Here is a 15500-nt window from a genome sequence, read left to right as displayed (position 1 = left end):
AAATCTTGGTTTTACTCACTGGTTCACTCCAGGTGTTTAAAAGAATGTCTCCTGGCACACAGTGGACATTCAATAAGTATTTGTTGGATAAACAAATGAAGTAAAAGGAAGAGTCAAAAATAAACGATTTCCCCAGAACTAACTCTCAAGAACCTTTCAAGTTAGGCTTGAGATATGGAGTGTCTGAGAGTTAACGAGACCACGGAAAGATACAACCAGCATATCATCTAGACCTTGAAAATAAAGATAAAACATGGTCCAACTGATATGTTGTTTTTCTTTGATCTTGAGTACAGAATGATTTCGTAGTGGATTACAGAATGTCTGATGTCCTCGGCATCACTGAGCAGCCGGAGAATATTAAAGATCATGCAGGCTGATTGCTACTGTTCAATTAACAACTGAGAACCAAATGGTGCTGCCAATTTGAGGACTCCCTCAGCAGAAAAGCACTGCCTCCATTCTGTTCGTTAATGGATACATGAAAAACAAGGGGGGTCAGTCCAGAGACCACCAAAAATGATGCTGGCATTCAGGGGTCAGAAGTTTCCCGTTTAATAGTCTCAAGGTCTTGCAGATTGATAATCATGCAATTCAGAAGCCCACAGACAACTCTTAGAACTTGAAGGATAGTCTTCTAATTCATATGAACAAGAATCTTTTTCTTCCTCTTCCCCTCCAGTTATTCTTGATTAAGTTACACAGAAACTGTGAAAACACTACCACACTGCCAGATATGTAACTGGCTCAATAAATATTAACCAGTGACTTGCTTGAACTTTTTCCCTAATACCCAAAAAGAAGTTACGTTTTTAGAATTAAAAAAAAAAAAAGAACTTTCTGTAACTAGTTAATTTTTAACTCTCAGCATGTGTTAACTATTCACACAGATCACAAGGAGTAACTAGAAACTTTACCGATCATGAACAAAAAGGCAAAATCCAGATTTCTTATTGGAGGATTAAACAAGAAAATTATTTCTTCTTCACCAAGGATAGGTCTGTGGGCTTCCCTAGTGGCTCAGAGTGTAAAATATCTGCCTGCAATGTAGGAGACCTGGTCAGGAAGATTCCCTGGAGAAGGGAATGGCAACCCACTCCAATATTCTTGCCTGGAGAATTCCATGGACAGAGTCAATGGACGGCTACAGTCCATGGGGTCACACAGAGTTGGACATGACTGAGTAACTAACACTTTTCACTTTTCAAGGACAGGTCTGTGACAAGAAAACCTTCTCAGAAATCAACTAACCAAATCACTACACACATGCCTATTTCATCATTTAATTCTCTTCAAAAGATAAAAAGTACTGATCCAATGGGTGATGCTGAAAATTCTCCATATCAGCATTTGTCACTTCATATTACCCTCACCATCACAGTTCCACAAGCAACATCCATTTCCAACACACAGAATGAGATGTCTACCTTAGACATACTACATGTGTTCAGAATTCCAAAGTTTAAAATAACTTTCCCTTCTATTCAGACTATTTTCAATCAGCCATAGACCCAGCTGATAGGATAATAACAACATCTAATATTAATTCATCACTCCTACACAATAAACATGTCTGGTTAAGTGCTTTACTTACATTATCTCATTTAATCTTTACCACAAGGAGTGTTATATTAACAGCCTCATTTTGCTGATAAAGAAAGTGAGGGTCAGGGAGGTTACGGAATATGGCGGAGGCCATGTAACTAGTAAGCCTGGGGTTTGGGTTTCAACTTGGGAACTTATCTGATTTCTGAAGTCAGGTTTTTGACTACTCTCATATACTGAGGCTAACATATGCCTTCCCTTCTTACATAAGATATTTATTCTTTCCTTTATTTAATCAAATGTGAAATATAACAACTCCATTGCTATTTAAATGCAAACAAATCATTCTCAATTTGGATCAGGGGAATAACTAAAACAATAATTTTTCTTTAAGACTGAGGATAGTATCCACTGATCATGTTCATGATAAAATCTATTTTTCTTTTCCCTATCTCTTTCTCATTTTTCAATCAAATACAGTTCACTTTGTCCCCTTAAATAAGGCGTTCTACTGCTATTGGGAAACCAATTTTCTCTCAAGACTTTATTGCAATATTATCAGAAAACTGGCTACTTAAACAGCAGGTAATCTTTTATTTCATGCATAATTACCATGCACTATATTTTGATTTGATCCTAATGGCCCTAAGTACATTTTAAACAAACCCTCAACCTGCCCAAATGAAAAACATTTTGCTTCCTCTGATGCACTTGTGTGGCAATGATAATTAACACATCTTGGGAAATTCGAGCTACATCTGATTAAATCATAACACACCATAAAGGTCTTTACAAATAATCCTTTGAAGAATCCAGCTGAGAAAAATCATGAAAAGAAGAATTATGAGAAAGGAAGCTCATTACGGTTTTGTGCCTGGCACTTAAAGGTGACCCTGACAAGGTGAGGGTTTTGAATTAAGTTAGCTTTCCCAGAATGCACCTGAGTGTCTGAGTGAGGAGGGCTGTCTGGGTGACCAACTCTTCACTCACAAACTCCACATTTCTGTTCAGGGACCAGCTCCTATTGTTTTGTCTTTGGGCCAACCGCCAAGGAAATATTGCCCTTTCATCAGACCAGCGACTTAAGAAGCAACACTTATTAAATTAAAAAAAGTAAAATCCTTTCAGAAAAGGAGACCTCTTCAGGCTTCCATGCTTAAAATTTCAACTTGGTAAACTTGAGGTAATATGATCAAAAGGAAACATCACAAAATATAGATACGAGCTCAACAAACCAAATTGAGGGGGGAGGTCGGAAAACCAAACCCAGAAATTAAGCAAGCCTAGCTGTTCAATGGCACCCCACTCCAGTACTCTTGCCTGGAAAATCCCATGGATGGAGAAGTCTGGTGGGCTGCAGTCCAGGGGTCGCTAAGAGTCGGACACGACTGAGCGACTTCCCTTTCACATTTCACTTTCATGCATTGGAGAAGGAAATGGCAACCCACTATAGTGTTCTTGCCTGGAGAATCCCAGGGACGGCAGAGCCTGGTGGGCTGCCATCTCTGGGGTCGCACAAGAGTTGGCGGACATGACTGAAGTGATTTAGCAGCAGCTGTTCAAAAAGTCAAATAAGAAAAACAGATAATTCAGCACAGCCATACTTTGAATAACGGAATGACTATCATTGTTATGGTTCTTGCTAACAATAATAACAGCCATTGCACTAGTCACTTACTGAGCACCTACTGACGCAGTCTGCTACTTATCTTCAAAACATTACTGAGAGTTACTATTAACTCACAGAAGGGTAAACTGAGGCAGAGTGGTGTTAAGCAATCTTCCCAAGATGATAACAAGGGGCAACAAGCATCGTTGCTGGGGTTCAAGTGCAACCCGCCTCATCCCAAAACACATGCTCTTAATTAAACACAACCCATTCCGCCTTACCTAAAGCAATAAATATTTGACTATAACCTACCTACTGTGTACAGCTGTGTTCAGTAACCTGGATGGAGCATCACTATAATGTTGAGCACAGAAGGTGCTCAACAGTATTATGTGGAAAGAATAAATATATAACTCTTCTCGTGCCCAAAACTATTTATTAAGTAAAGATAAGCACTATACCCCATGATGGTGTTTAAAGAAAGGACGAAAATGCAAAATGCAGATCTGGTCCAAAAATGTTTACCATCTTTATTGGGAAGATTCTTACAAATTAAACAATTAGGGAACAAAACAAGTCAGCCCCTATGGCAGGCCTTGAGACAAAGTTCAAGCTTTCTAGAAAGCCCCATGATTTGGAATCCAAAGTAAAAATGGGAATAAGCAAAATCTGGTTTCGTCCCAAGGACCCCCACCCAAGAAGTATCTTCTGCATTATTACCCAAGAAGTATCTTCTGCATTATTCTCTGAGAACTAACAAGTAAATTGTACGCAGAGAGGTGTTTCTTAACTGAATTGAACAGTTTTCCAAAACAATCTCTTCCACCTTTTTGTTTGTCTAGTTATTGTCTGGCAATCCATGTGTTCAGTCCTACACATTAAAAATGTCAGCCATCGTGTGAGACCTTCCTTGTGACATAAGGTGAAATGCCTCACGTTAAAATATGCACAGGAATCCCAGAATCGCCAATCCTCTTCCGTTCGAGGCCACAGTGAAATTCCAGCTTAATCTTTATAGAATTGTTTTAATAGATGGTTGAACAAATCGCCTGCAACTACTGAAAAATCCATGAAAATCTTGCCTACACTATGGACGCTTGCCAGTCCCCACCCCTCATGTTGTGACAGACCCAGGCTGTTTGGTGGTGGTGGTGGTGTGTGTGTGTGAGAGAGAGAGATGGAAACCTTTTTAGCTAGCTTATTGAATCTTTCCACCTCCTACAGAGAACTCTGAAGAAATGCACTGTTTTTTTCAACATTCAAATGAGTGTGAATCAGAATGGTTGTTCTCCCAGGACTCATCTTTTATGTGGAGTGTAGGGTCAATGAAAGGATTGAAATGGATCCAAGTTTCCTTGATTAGCTGATTTTTAAAAGGCTGGAGACAGCGCACTACAGTGTGGTAAGAGGAGAACTGGTCTTGTCTCTGCTTTACTGCAAAGAAGCTAGGAGAATTTATTTAACCATTATTTAAACCTTCCAAACCACAGTTTCCTTTTGAAAGGAATGAGGAGCTAGAACCAGACACTCTTCAGGCAGAATTCACACACTCGTTGCTGCAGACATACTGGTTTAGTCATTCCTTTTCCCAAGACATTTTTCTACTAGAGTGCTATGAAGAGATTGTACCCCAGAGCTCTCAAATTTGGGATACCACAGAAATTCCCATGGTGTTTATACCTGGGCCCCACCCTCAAAACATGAAATCTAGTTGATTAGAGGCAGGGCCCAGGAATCAGCATTTTCAGCAAAGGCCCTATGAGATTTCAAGGTGTGTGGTCCGCGGACCACACTTTGGAAAAGAGTGGTTTAGCTGAAATTCTTGATGATCTGGGTGCATACATCATGATTTAGCAATTACAGACCTGGCTGAGATGGGTCCAAAATTCCTTGTGAATCAGAGCTAAATGATTTTAATGAGAACACCTATGAGAGGGAACACACAGAGGACAAGGGCTCCAGTTCTGCCACTTTATGTTACTTATGGGTGCGGTAATCCTGGGTTATCTCAGTTTTCACATCTGAAAAAAATCAAAGTGGGCAGGCTTCTCTCACCAGATTCTAGGAAAGAAGGATGAGGAACCTGGAGGGATCACCTAGTGGGGGTCCGGGTTCCGAGAAGGTCCTCAAACCCTGTTTGTTATGTCCTCTCCTGCCCCCACTCCCTCCAGAGGCACTGGGCTGTAGGGAGCCGGCCTGCCCCAGCCCCTGGGGTCCAGCCGGCTTGCCTTCAGTGCCCCAAAACAACAGAAGGATCTGAATTTGTCTTGTTTCCAAAGAAAGGAGTAAGTAGCCTGCATAACCTACCAGCGCTTATTTGAAACCAGACCACTTCACTCACTATAGAAATTCAAAGGAAAACGCATCTCTTCTAAGCTTCCCATAAACACTCCTCCATTTCCCCTGCCCCTCAAGGCTGAGCAACTGGGGCACATTCCTGGAGTGGACATTGTATGATAAACTTTGGCCAGCCCACAAAACACGGATGGGGTCCAAAGTCAAGAAACAGTTCCTGAAGTTCTCTGATCCAAATCATGCTGGGGCACACCCTTCTCAGAGTTAAGGGGATCCCAGAAACCAAAAGGGAAAATGCAGTTTTAAGTATACAGAGGAGAAATGGTCTACTTATATTCAAAGGACATCACTCCCTGAGTTTTATATATTAATGAAGATTAAATCCAGAGTTTATAAACTCTTCATGATTATTAATGATTTAACTGCAAGGAAGTAAAAAAAGGCATGTGGGTTAATATCGGTGATGAAGAACTATAGAATGAGCAGCATCCTTCCTTCCCCTGCCCCACACCCTAGAAAATCCCCCTGAATGAATGGCAGTCTGTAGACCAGGGGTCCCCAACCTCCAGGCCACAGACCGGTACCTGCTGTCAGATCAGTGGTGGCATTAGATAAGAAATAAAGTGCACAATAAATGTACTAGGCTTGAATCATCCCCAAACTATACTCCCCTACCCCCCTTGGAAAAACTGTCTTCTGCAAAATCGGTCCCTGGTGCCAAAAAGGACAGGGACTACTGCTGTAGACTGTTGATGCCTAGTAATGACCGGCGTTTGACTCTTTTTGTAAATGCCATTCCCTTTTTTTTATTTTTTATTTTTCCCCAAAAGACATTGAGATCTGTGCCAATGTGTTCAGGATCACCAAGAGGAGAGCCATTCATAACGTGTAACAATTTTTACAGCAGAAAAATGAAATCGAGTTTGGCACCGATTGAGGCTCCTGGATTTCCAGAGAGGAGCTGAAGAATCCGTTGTGCTGGATGCACATTTTATAACCTCTGCCCATTTATTCTGCAGAGCAATAAACACTGTAGAGGAATATTTACTGTTTTCCACTTGAAAAGCAAATTTGTGGCAAGGGTGCTGGGCACAAATAAAATTAGTTAAGTAATAGGGAGACACAGGCAAGGTCAATGGCTGGAAAAGAATATATGAAATGCTTTCGCTCCGATGGTAGGAAGAGGTGAAGAGGCGCCAAGAGAGCAAGTTCTTTATAGGCTAAGTGCGCTTCTTCCATTCCAAGGGGAAAAGCACACTCTCACACAACACACGTGTCCACATATTATAGTGGCAAATGCACAGTCAAAGGCCGATAACTTTTCTTCAGTAGTTTTCATATGTTTCACCAGCAGCGAAAGAAAGATTCTGAAAACCAAGAACAGATCTGTTTGGACGCTGCCTTGTGAATGACAGTTGCTCAGTCGTGTCCTACTCCTTGCAACCCCATGGACTATAGCTCACCAGCCTCCTCTGTCCATGGAATTCTCCAGGCAAAAATACTGCAGTGGATTGCCATTTCCTTCTCCAGGGGATCTTCCTGACCCAGGGATCAAACCTGGGTCTCCTGCATTGCAAGCAGACTCTACCATCTGAGCCACCAGAGTATAGGATGCTTGCTGCCTTATGGCTGAACAATATTTTCAGACACAAATTATGTGGTGCTGGTTGTAGAACTTGCAGGGCCACTGTAAAGTATTTTCTGTTCATGAGAAATTAAGTGCTGGTGCTTCTGCACTGAAGTGACAGCCTCAGGAAATTGATGGCCATGGAAGATACAAGATAAAATGACAAGGGAGTGAAAATCGCCAGTAAGCCCCTCCCCTTCCACTACAACAACCATATTGGAAACCCGGAGTAGGGGTTGGAGGGGGCGGTAATCTGTTGATCCTCACTGTGGTTCTAACCAGAACTGTATGAGAACATGTAATGCGTGTGGACAGATAGATGAAAACTCTGGCAACCTTCAGGATCTCCATCCCCAAATGTGTGTAGGGCTATTTGCAAATCAATGGTTGCTATGCTAGTTTATGGAGAAGGCAATGGCACCCCACTCCAGTACTCCTGCCTGGAAAATCCCATGGACGGAGGAGCCTGGTGGGCTACAGTCCATGGGGTTGCTAAGAGTAGGACACAACTGAGCGACTTCACTTTCACTTTTCCCTTTCATGCATTGGAGAAGGAAATGGCAACCCACTCCAGTGTTCTTGCCTGGAGAATCCCAGGGACGGGGAAGCCTGGTGGGCTGCCATCTATGGGGTCGCACAGAGTCGGACATGACTGAAGCGACTTAGCAGCAGCAGCAGCAGCAGCATGCTAGTTTAAGATAGGGCCTTTACACCTTAAAGGAAAAAGTCTATAAATGCATTTGGGCTGGGGGGTCAGGGTGTGGGGAGACGAGCAGAAACAGATTTTTGAATCTAATTACTCTGAAGTGCATGGTATAGATGGCTCTGTTTAAGCCAAGTTAAAGTAATAACTCACATGAGCTATTGGAACAGTGAAAATAAGTGAAGTAGACCCAACAGGATCTTAAGTAAGTTTTTAGACCAGTGTAGACCTGCTCCAATTGTTTAGCCCCTCATTAAATATAAAGTCTTGACCTAAGATAAAAAGTTGATCAGTCTTCCTTTCCCCTCCCAACTCACTGAGCCATAAAACGATTCCCATCTTCAAAAGTAACTAGGATTGATTAACTAAATACACGAGAGATAACAGGTCAGATCTACATTGACAGTGGGGAGGGTTTTGGTTTATTTTTGCTCACTTGTCACAGGAGTCACTGAACTAAGAAAAGGCCAACTCAAAATACACAGCTGGAGGCAAGGCTATTTAACTGATTACTGTCTGAGCCGGTCAGCTTCTTTGACTGTCCAGATTCCACCTCCTGCCTTCTTGAACCCTCTGTTCTGTTAGCCTCCCTCATCTTTCCCCTTCTGTTCCATGGCTTTACGGATCTGTCTTTCTGTTACCCCAATTTGGCAGACATCACAGACAATTATCACCAGGATGTGGCTTTCATTTCTCAATGCTGTCTCCCAGATGACCCTTGATTCCATGGTCTACAAGCCAGTTTTGCCAAATCCAGGGCTAGTTATAATGTTACAAGAATACATTTCTTCCTCCAGAAGCACTTGGGCTTGGCATAAGGCATATCCACTATTTCTCATCATACAAAATGATCCAATTTTGACATAAAATCTCTAAAATAGAAACTTGGTTAAAAGCTGAAACTGAACTTCAACCTTAAGAGGTTATAGACGTATTCCAATAAGTGCTTTTTGCACACAGCTGGCCTTCTGGAATTGATTTCTGAGTTCTGAGGCACACATAACCGTTTAAATGTCCTCAATAGTGGTACATCTTAAACCTTCTGAAAACAGACTGTATTGCTTTGGAATGAGTGAAAAGCGTTCCGGAGAAAAATCTGGTGAGGACCCAGCTGGGGAATATCATTTGGGTCAAAGCTATAAAGTATCGACGGTGATTTTCTGGTGGAGTTTGAAAATTAGCTCTGAAAGTCATTACAAAGGAGGCACTGCAGAAGTGTATACAGCAGGAGCACCACCAATGGAACAGAACACGGTTTATCCCCTAAACTGGAAACCGGATGGATAATACTTTTTCATGCCTCCATTTCTTTAAATATGCTATTTGGTACCTTTGCCTGGAATACAAACTCTTGAGCCCACCCTATCTCCCCAAAATATCTAAATTTTTCTCTTCTTTCAAAATCTACTCCTCTAGGAAGCCCTCTCTGAGTCTCAGCCTGACTCAGATGCCCGATATCCATGTTCCCGTGTTGCCACCCTCCCCCTTCCATCCCCTCCCACCGTCCCATTCTCCCCTCTAACATGCAAAGCAATATTTAAAGGACATTAAATACACGGGTTTCCTTTTCTGCCCCCCACTACCAAACTGTCAGTTCCTTGTAAATAATGGCTATATTTTGGGGTACTTGATAGAGTAATGGCTTCACAGAGTGCTCCATAAATGCCTGCTGCCCAAATACATCCACTTAAAAAATTAACCTCCTCACTTTACTTTTACCTCATATAATCCGGCAAACTTGTCATCTGTAGTTCAATGTCAAGCCAGGAGTAATTTTACAAGAAAGATTCTGACAGTGTTGACCCTGATCTCACATGTTGTTATTTTTAAAAAATAATCTGAATGCTGGAAAAGAAAAAGGGCTAATCTATTGATAGAAAAACAGTCACATGAGCATAAATAAGTGGTCTTGGGGTTTAAAAAACACACACACAAACAAATCTAAATTCATGTTCAAAATGGCACTGGTAACTTGGAGAAATAAGTTTCTCTAAGAGTATCAAGCAAAAAAGTAGTCAGACCTGTATTAGAGTTATTTTTCAACTCATGGAAAAAGATACCCCATCAGGCTTACTATAAAGCATAATTCTCAATATCAAATTCAATCTCTCCCATTAAAAATCTCATACGAATAACCTACTATTCCTCTTATGGCTGTACAGTCAAACAGAAATAAGTGTTACATCTATCTACATATATATATATATATACATATAGTTATACAAACTGTATTCATAAACAGCCCCAAATTGGAAACAACTAGAGTGTTCATCCACAGTACTAGTGGGTACACACACTGTGGTATATTCATACAGTGGAACACTGCTCAACAGGAACAAACAATGAAACCCAGATAAACGCGACCTCGTGGGTGAATCTCACAGACCCAGTGCTGAGTCACAGTGGTCAGACAGAAAAGATACGTACCGTATGACTCCATTTGTATGACATCTAAAAACAGGATTTGGTGCTTGATATCAGTTTATACTTCAGGGAAGGTTTAAATAAGTATAAGTTTGTTTAACAAATTTATGTGGGAGACAACCCTGAAACAGCACAGTAGGGGCAGAAGGGCTGGTAGGAGAAGGGAGCTGATGCGAGATCTTGGTGGAGGTAAGAAGAGGAGGACAGGGAGCCTCGTGGATGAGGAAAGACATCAAAAAAGGTGCTGTCAGGGCATGGGTAGCCCAGGTCTGACCCCTGAAGGAAGAGTGGCCCTAGATATTGGGGTCCTAGTATCTGTATCCCTGGGCACTGTGATAAGAATCTTTCAGTCACTCACAGAACTCACTGTTACACAGTACACGAAGGTTTAATGTACACTTAATGTAACTCTTAATCCTGAGATTTTTCAGATAGATGATCATATCAAGGGCCCCTTCAGTATGGCAAAGTAGTAAAAGACCGTGCTAGTGGGAAAAGAAATTGCCTAATGCTGACATGTGAAGTTCTCAACTTGAGAGGTAAAGATGATGTGAGGCTCACAGTAAACCACAAGCCATTTTAAGTCTGTAAACCTGATACCAAGAAAACACATAGAAGGAGCAAGGAACATAGAGGATAGAAGGCAAAACAGTCTTTGCACGAAATGCAACCCTGGTCAGTCCTTCAATTTTGGGGTCAATCACTGACTGGCCTTGGTTGCATGGAGGATCAGATGAGAGGGTCTGAGATCCATGTAAACATTGCAACATTCAGGACCAGTGGCCTGGTAGATACATAATAAAGAAGACAAATTTAAGAACCCAAACAGTGAAGCCAGTCACTAGGTTTTCTTTCTTCAACAAAGAGCTCCCTAAGGAGAGCTATACATCATCCAGGCACTTAACTAAAGAGTTAATGAGGACACAGAGCTGATATGGTTTCGTTTCAAGGAAAAGAATTCCTGACACAGTAATTAACAGTGAAGTTGCCTTAACTCAGTATCTAGGATCTTTAAAGGGGTATCTGTTTGGGTGATGGAGATGAAATATATACCCAGTATCTACTCTGTCCCATGATGTTTGGAGCATCTCTGCTGATGAAAGGTGGAGTTACATTATACCTTACTTCATGGCGAGTGCTGCCAGCTTGGACAACCATACATGAGGCCCAGTGACATGTCAATGTCTGGCAACCATTCACTTACTTGTTTCTGAACAACCGCATCTGGCTCCAGCTAAAACCACATCATTACGCTCACCTTTTACACATACACTTATTCTAAGCAGTTACAAAATAAAAACTGAGTAATGAGTTAATGACTTTTTCCCATCCCTATCTGTCAGCTTCCTTCAGCCAGTACATCACCTCTTTGGAATTTTAATGCAAATGCTAAGACCCAAAAGAGAATCTAGAGGTCACATTCAACTATATAAAAATAACTTCTTATCAAAGTTTCTCCTTGCAAAGAAAAATCGCAATTTATCTAAACTACTGAGGGAACAGACTGGGTTGGCTGGGTTGTGTGTCTGTCCGAGGATGTGGTGGTGTGGCGAGGGGGAGATTTCCTCCTCTGGATGATATATACAGGAACGATAAACTAAACATTCCCAGGACATCCCAGAAAGGTTCATCTTTCTTCAAATGTGTTGTGGCTACAATGATTCACTTTTAGTTCTGACCCACTGGTAACATGTTTGAAAGCAAAGCAGTGATTAACACCAGGAAAGAGACTCTAGAAAGGCTGGGTTTGGTTTGGGGTCTACCCAACACTCCCACGACTGGTCTGGAAATAACACTGCCATCCGCAGATGGTGACAGAGCACTGTGCAGCTGACCCAGCCGCTTCACGTCTGACTTCCCCTCTCCTCTGATTTCTCACTCCAGTCTGAGGGAAGCAGGCCGGCATGGTTATTACCACGTTCCACGTGATGAAGCAGAAGACCAACGCTGACGGGTGCCTTACGCTTAGTCCCACCACTGGTAACCAGCAGACCTCAGCATGGACCCTTTAAAAACGACTCCAAGAGACCTGCCTTTCCTCCCCTCTCCTGCCACTGTCCCCCAGGCCCTCAGCCCAGGAGGAAGACATGACTATGTCGGGTTAAAAACCAAATGGGCTCATTTAGTCTCTGTGAGCCCCATCCACCATGTCTGCCTTCATTACTGATTACAATGGCGTATTTCTATGATCATGGGGGGGCAGCTATAAGGCAGATAAGGCAGTTCTGAACATTCTAGAACTGAGTCTGCTGCTTAAAGAATATTAAAAAGAGAGAGAGAGAAAGTACTCTAGCCAGTGGAAGCCCTCAGACCATCCTGGGAAACAGATAATGAGAAAACGAATAACAGAAACAGGACAAAGACAGCTCCCCTTCACAGTTTAAAAACTAGACCAGGCAACACACGGTTAACACTAAATGCATAGTCTCCACCACAGAATGTTCCAGATTTTGATCTTTAATCTCTACGTTTGAATGGATAAAGTGACTCTCTTCACCTTTCCAAAGCTCTCTAACAGAACATGGTGGCATGGGGACACATACATATAAAATCACATTTATCTGGACTATTGTACCTTTCGTGAGTGACGTGCAAAGGCTAGAAAATAAATTCCCATTTAACCAAATTGTTTCTTTCTATGTCTGAAAGTGTTTCAGTCCTGTTCAACTCTTTGCAACCCCATGAACGGTAGTCTGCCAGGCTCCTCTGTCCATAGGGATTTTCCAGGCAAGAATACTGGAGTGGGTTGCCATTTCCTTCTCCAGGGGATCTTCCCAACCCAGGGATCGAACCAGGGTCTCCTGCACTGCAGGCAGACTGCTTACTGGCTGAGCCATGAGGGAAGTCTCATGGCTTCACAGCACTTCCCTCCTTCCCCCCTCCCCTGCCCCACCAGCCCCATGGGTTAACGCAGGTGTTTTCAGTGATGCCCTGGGACCAGTCTTCAGTGTGAAGCTTGTAGATCCCAGGGACAAGGTAGCAAGGCTGTAATGCAGAGACCCCTGTGGTGTAAATAACTGGTTTCCTGTCTAGGATAGCTTAGGTATATTATTAATTCACGGTGGGCCAACATTCACCACTGTCTAGAGGCTTCAAGGCACTCTGCACAGAATTCTAGGTCACTAGCTTCTGGCCTTGACTGAGCAAAGCAACTGTCTCACAGGCTCATTCTCATTTTTCCTGTGATGGTAATTTAGAGGAAAATGACAGGGCAAAGGAGGAAAGGGAAGGATGACCTGGGGGTCATCCTGGTCCTTCCCCCCTTCCCTCTCCCCATTCCTTGCTTTCAAGATGCAATCCATTCCCAAGTCCTGCTCCAAGCCAGCTGCCTCTGCAATCACTTCCCACTTCCCCATCACCGTCACTGCTCTCCTGGATGGCAGAAAGAGCTGCCACACTGGCTTTCCCGCCCAGCCCTGCTCCTTTCCAGCCACTCTCCAAAAAACCAAACAAAGATTTTACTCAGTGCACAACAGAGCATGGATACATCCCCTGCTATATAACCTTCAGTGGCTCCCTTGCACACTGACACTAAAACAAAACCTCCTTGAAGACCTTGTGCAAGCAAACCCAGATTACCTCCCCACCCTCATCTGGTGACACCCTCCTAGTGATCACTGTCCCAGCCATGCCAGCCTCCTTGGATGTCTCCAATGACCCCAAGCTCCTTCCTAACTCAGGTTTTGCTTCCTAACTACTCCCATCAGGAATATTCTTCCCCTGACTCTTCATAAGCTGATTCATCCTGAATTCCTGACTCTGCTTAGATGCCACCTCTCCTAAGAGGCACCAAAAAAATCACATTTTTCTGTCACTGTACTTCCCCCACTGCCTGCTGCTAGCACTTTCTGTATCACTACACCTGGTGAGTTTCTTCTGTATCACAGCAGAATTTCTAATGAGAAGGTTACAGGGTCCAATTACTATGCTTAAACTCCAATTGAAAATCACTGGTATTTTCTAGCTCCCCCAGGAGAGTACAAGCTCCCATGAAAGCTGAGATAGTGGTTTGTTTTTTCACAAGTGTTCCACTGAGAATCTAGCCTGATTCCTCGGACATGGTGAATAGTGTTAGTCACTCAGGCATGTTCAACTCTTTGCCACCCCATGGACTATAGCCCACCAGGCTCCTCTGTCCATGGAATTCTCCAGGCAAGAATATTGGAGTGGGTTGCTATTCCCTTCTCCAGGGGATCTTCCTGATTCAGGGATCGAATCCAGTTTTCCTACACTGCAGGCAGATTCTTTACCCTCTGAGCCACCAGGGAAGCCCAAGACACAGTGAACCCCTCCCCATATTTTAGGTCATACCAAGCCAGATCCCGAACCTATTTCACTTTGGGGGGAGACCTTCAGAGATGGGGGTCTGAACCAAAATGCACACTGACCCCACCGCTCCCGTCTTCACTACGAAACGCACACACTGCTTTCCAGTTTCCTGTTTTCCACCATCGGGCCCTCTGCCAACTTAAAACATGGAAATCCCACTCGGAAAGTTTGCTAAACAACAACTATTCTCATTACGGTCTTCCTGTCATCTGGGTTCTGGCCCGCTGGGCTGTGTTTTAACCCAGATGGTCTTTCATTAAGGAAGGTTTGTTAGTTCGGGGGGTGTTTTGCAGGCTAAGTCCTTGAGTGTAAACTTCGCTCTGGGTTTCCAACACTGTTTGCACAGCAGCTGGAGGACACAGGCCGCTCTCCTCTCTCTCTTGTAAACAGAAAGGCCAAACCGCAGTCCCCTCGGCCGGCAGGACAAACACACTCTCCTGCCGGGAGGGCAGCCCCATGCAGCATGCAAGGCGGCGGCGGAGGTGGCCCAGGGAGCAGGCGTATGCTTTCCTAGGACTGAGCTGTCATTCATGCTAAAGACAGCCAGCCTGCAAATGCATCCAGGGCTGCCTTTCAAAAGGGCCACTTGCAGGAGCACACGGACTGCACTTACATCGCCTCCTGCATAACATGCTTCACTCACATCTCAGGAAAGAGTCCTCATTTGCCCAAACCCACTTTAAAATATGCCTTTATAGAAAATGTCTGTGGATATCGTGATCTTCATCAAAGACTCCCTCTTTATGTGAAACCAGGAGCACTGGGAACTTTAAGCACTTTATTTATCTTTTTTAAAACTATGAATTCCAACTCTAATTCAGTAACTACAGTCTTCAGAGAGGAAGAGAGCGGAAACAAATCTCTGTACTGTCTATGAAGAAAGGATTGCTAAGCAAGTGATAATGCATAAATAAGATTGTTCCAAAAATAGATAAAGCATTTGGCGGAAACTATTTTAGGGCTCCTCT

The 15500-nt window shown here is 43.1% G+C and overlaps 1 protein-coding gene across 2 annotated transcripts in view; it reads right to left on the bottom strand.

The window, feature by feature from the left end:
• The window catches only part of EXT1 (exostosin glycosyltransferase 1), a 314227-nt gene that overhangs the window by 164915 nt on the left and 133812 nt on the right, over window positions 1-15500 (bottom strand). The window lies entirely within an intron of this gene.

The sequence above is a fragment of the Bos taurus genome, chromosome 14 (genome assembly GCF_002263795.3).
Source record: "Bos taurus isolate L1 Dominette 01449 registration number 42190680 breed Hereford chromosome 14, ARS-UCD2.0, whole genome shotgun sequence".
Classification (NCBI taxonomy): domain Eukaryota; kingdom Metazoa; phylum Chordata; class Mammalia; order Artiodactyla; family Bovidae; genus Bos; species Bos taurus.
This window is presented reverse-complemented; position numbering and strand designations above follow the sequence as displayed.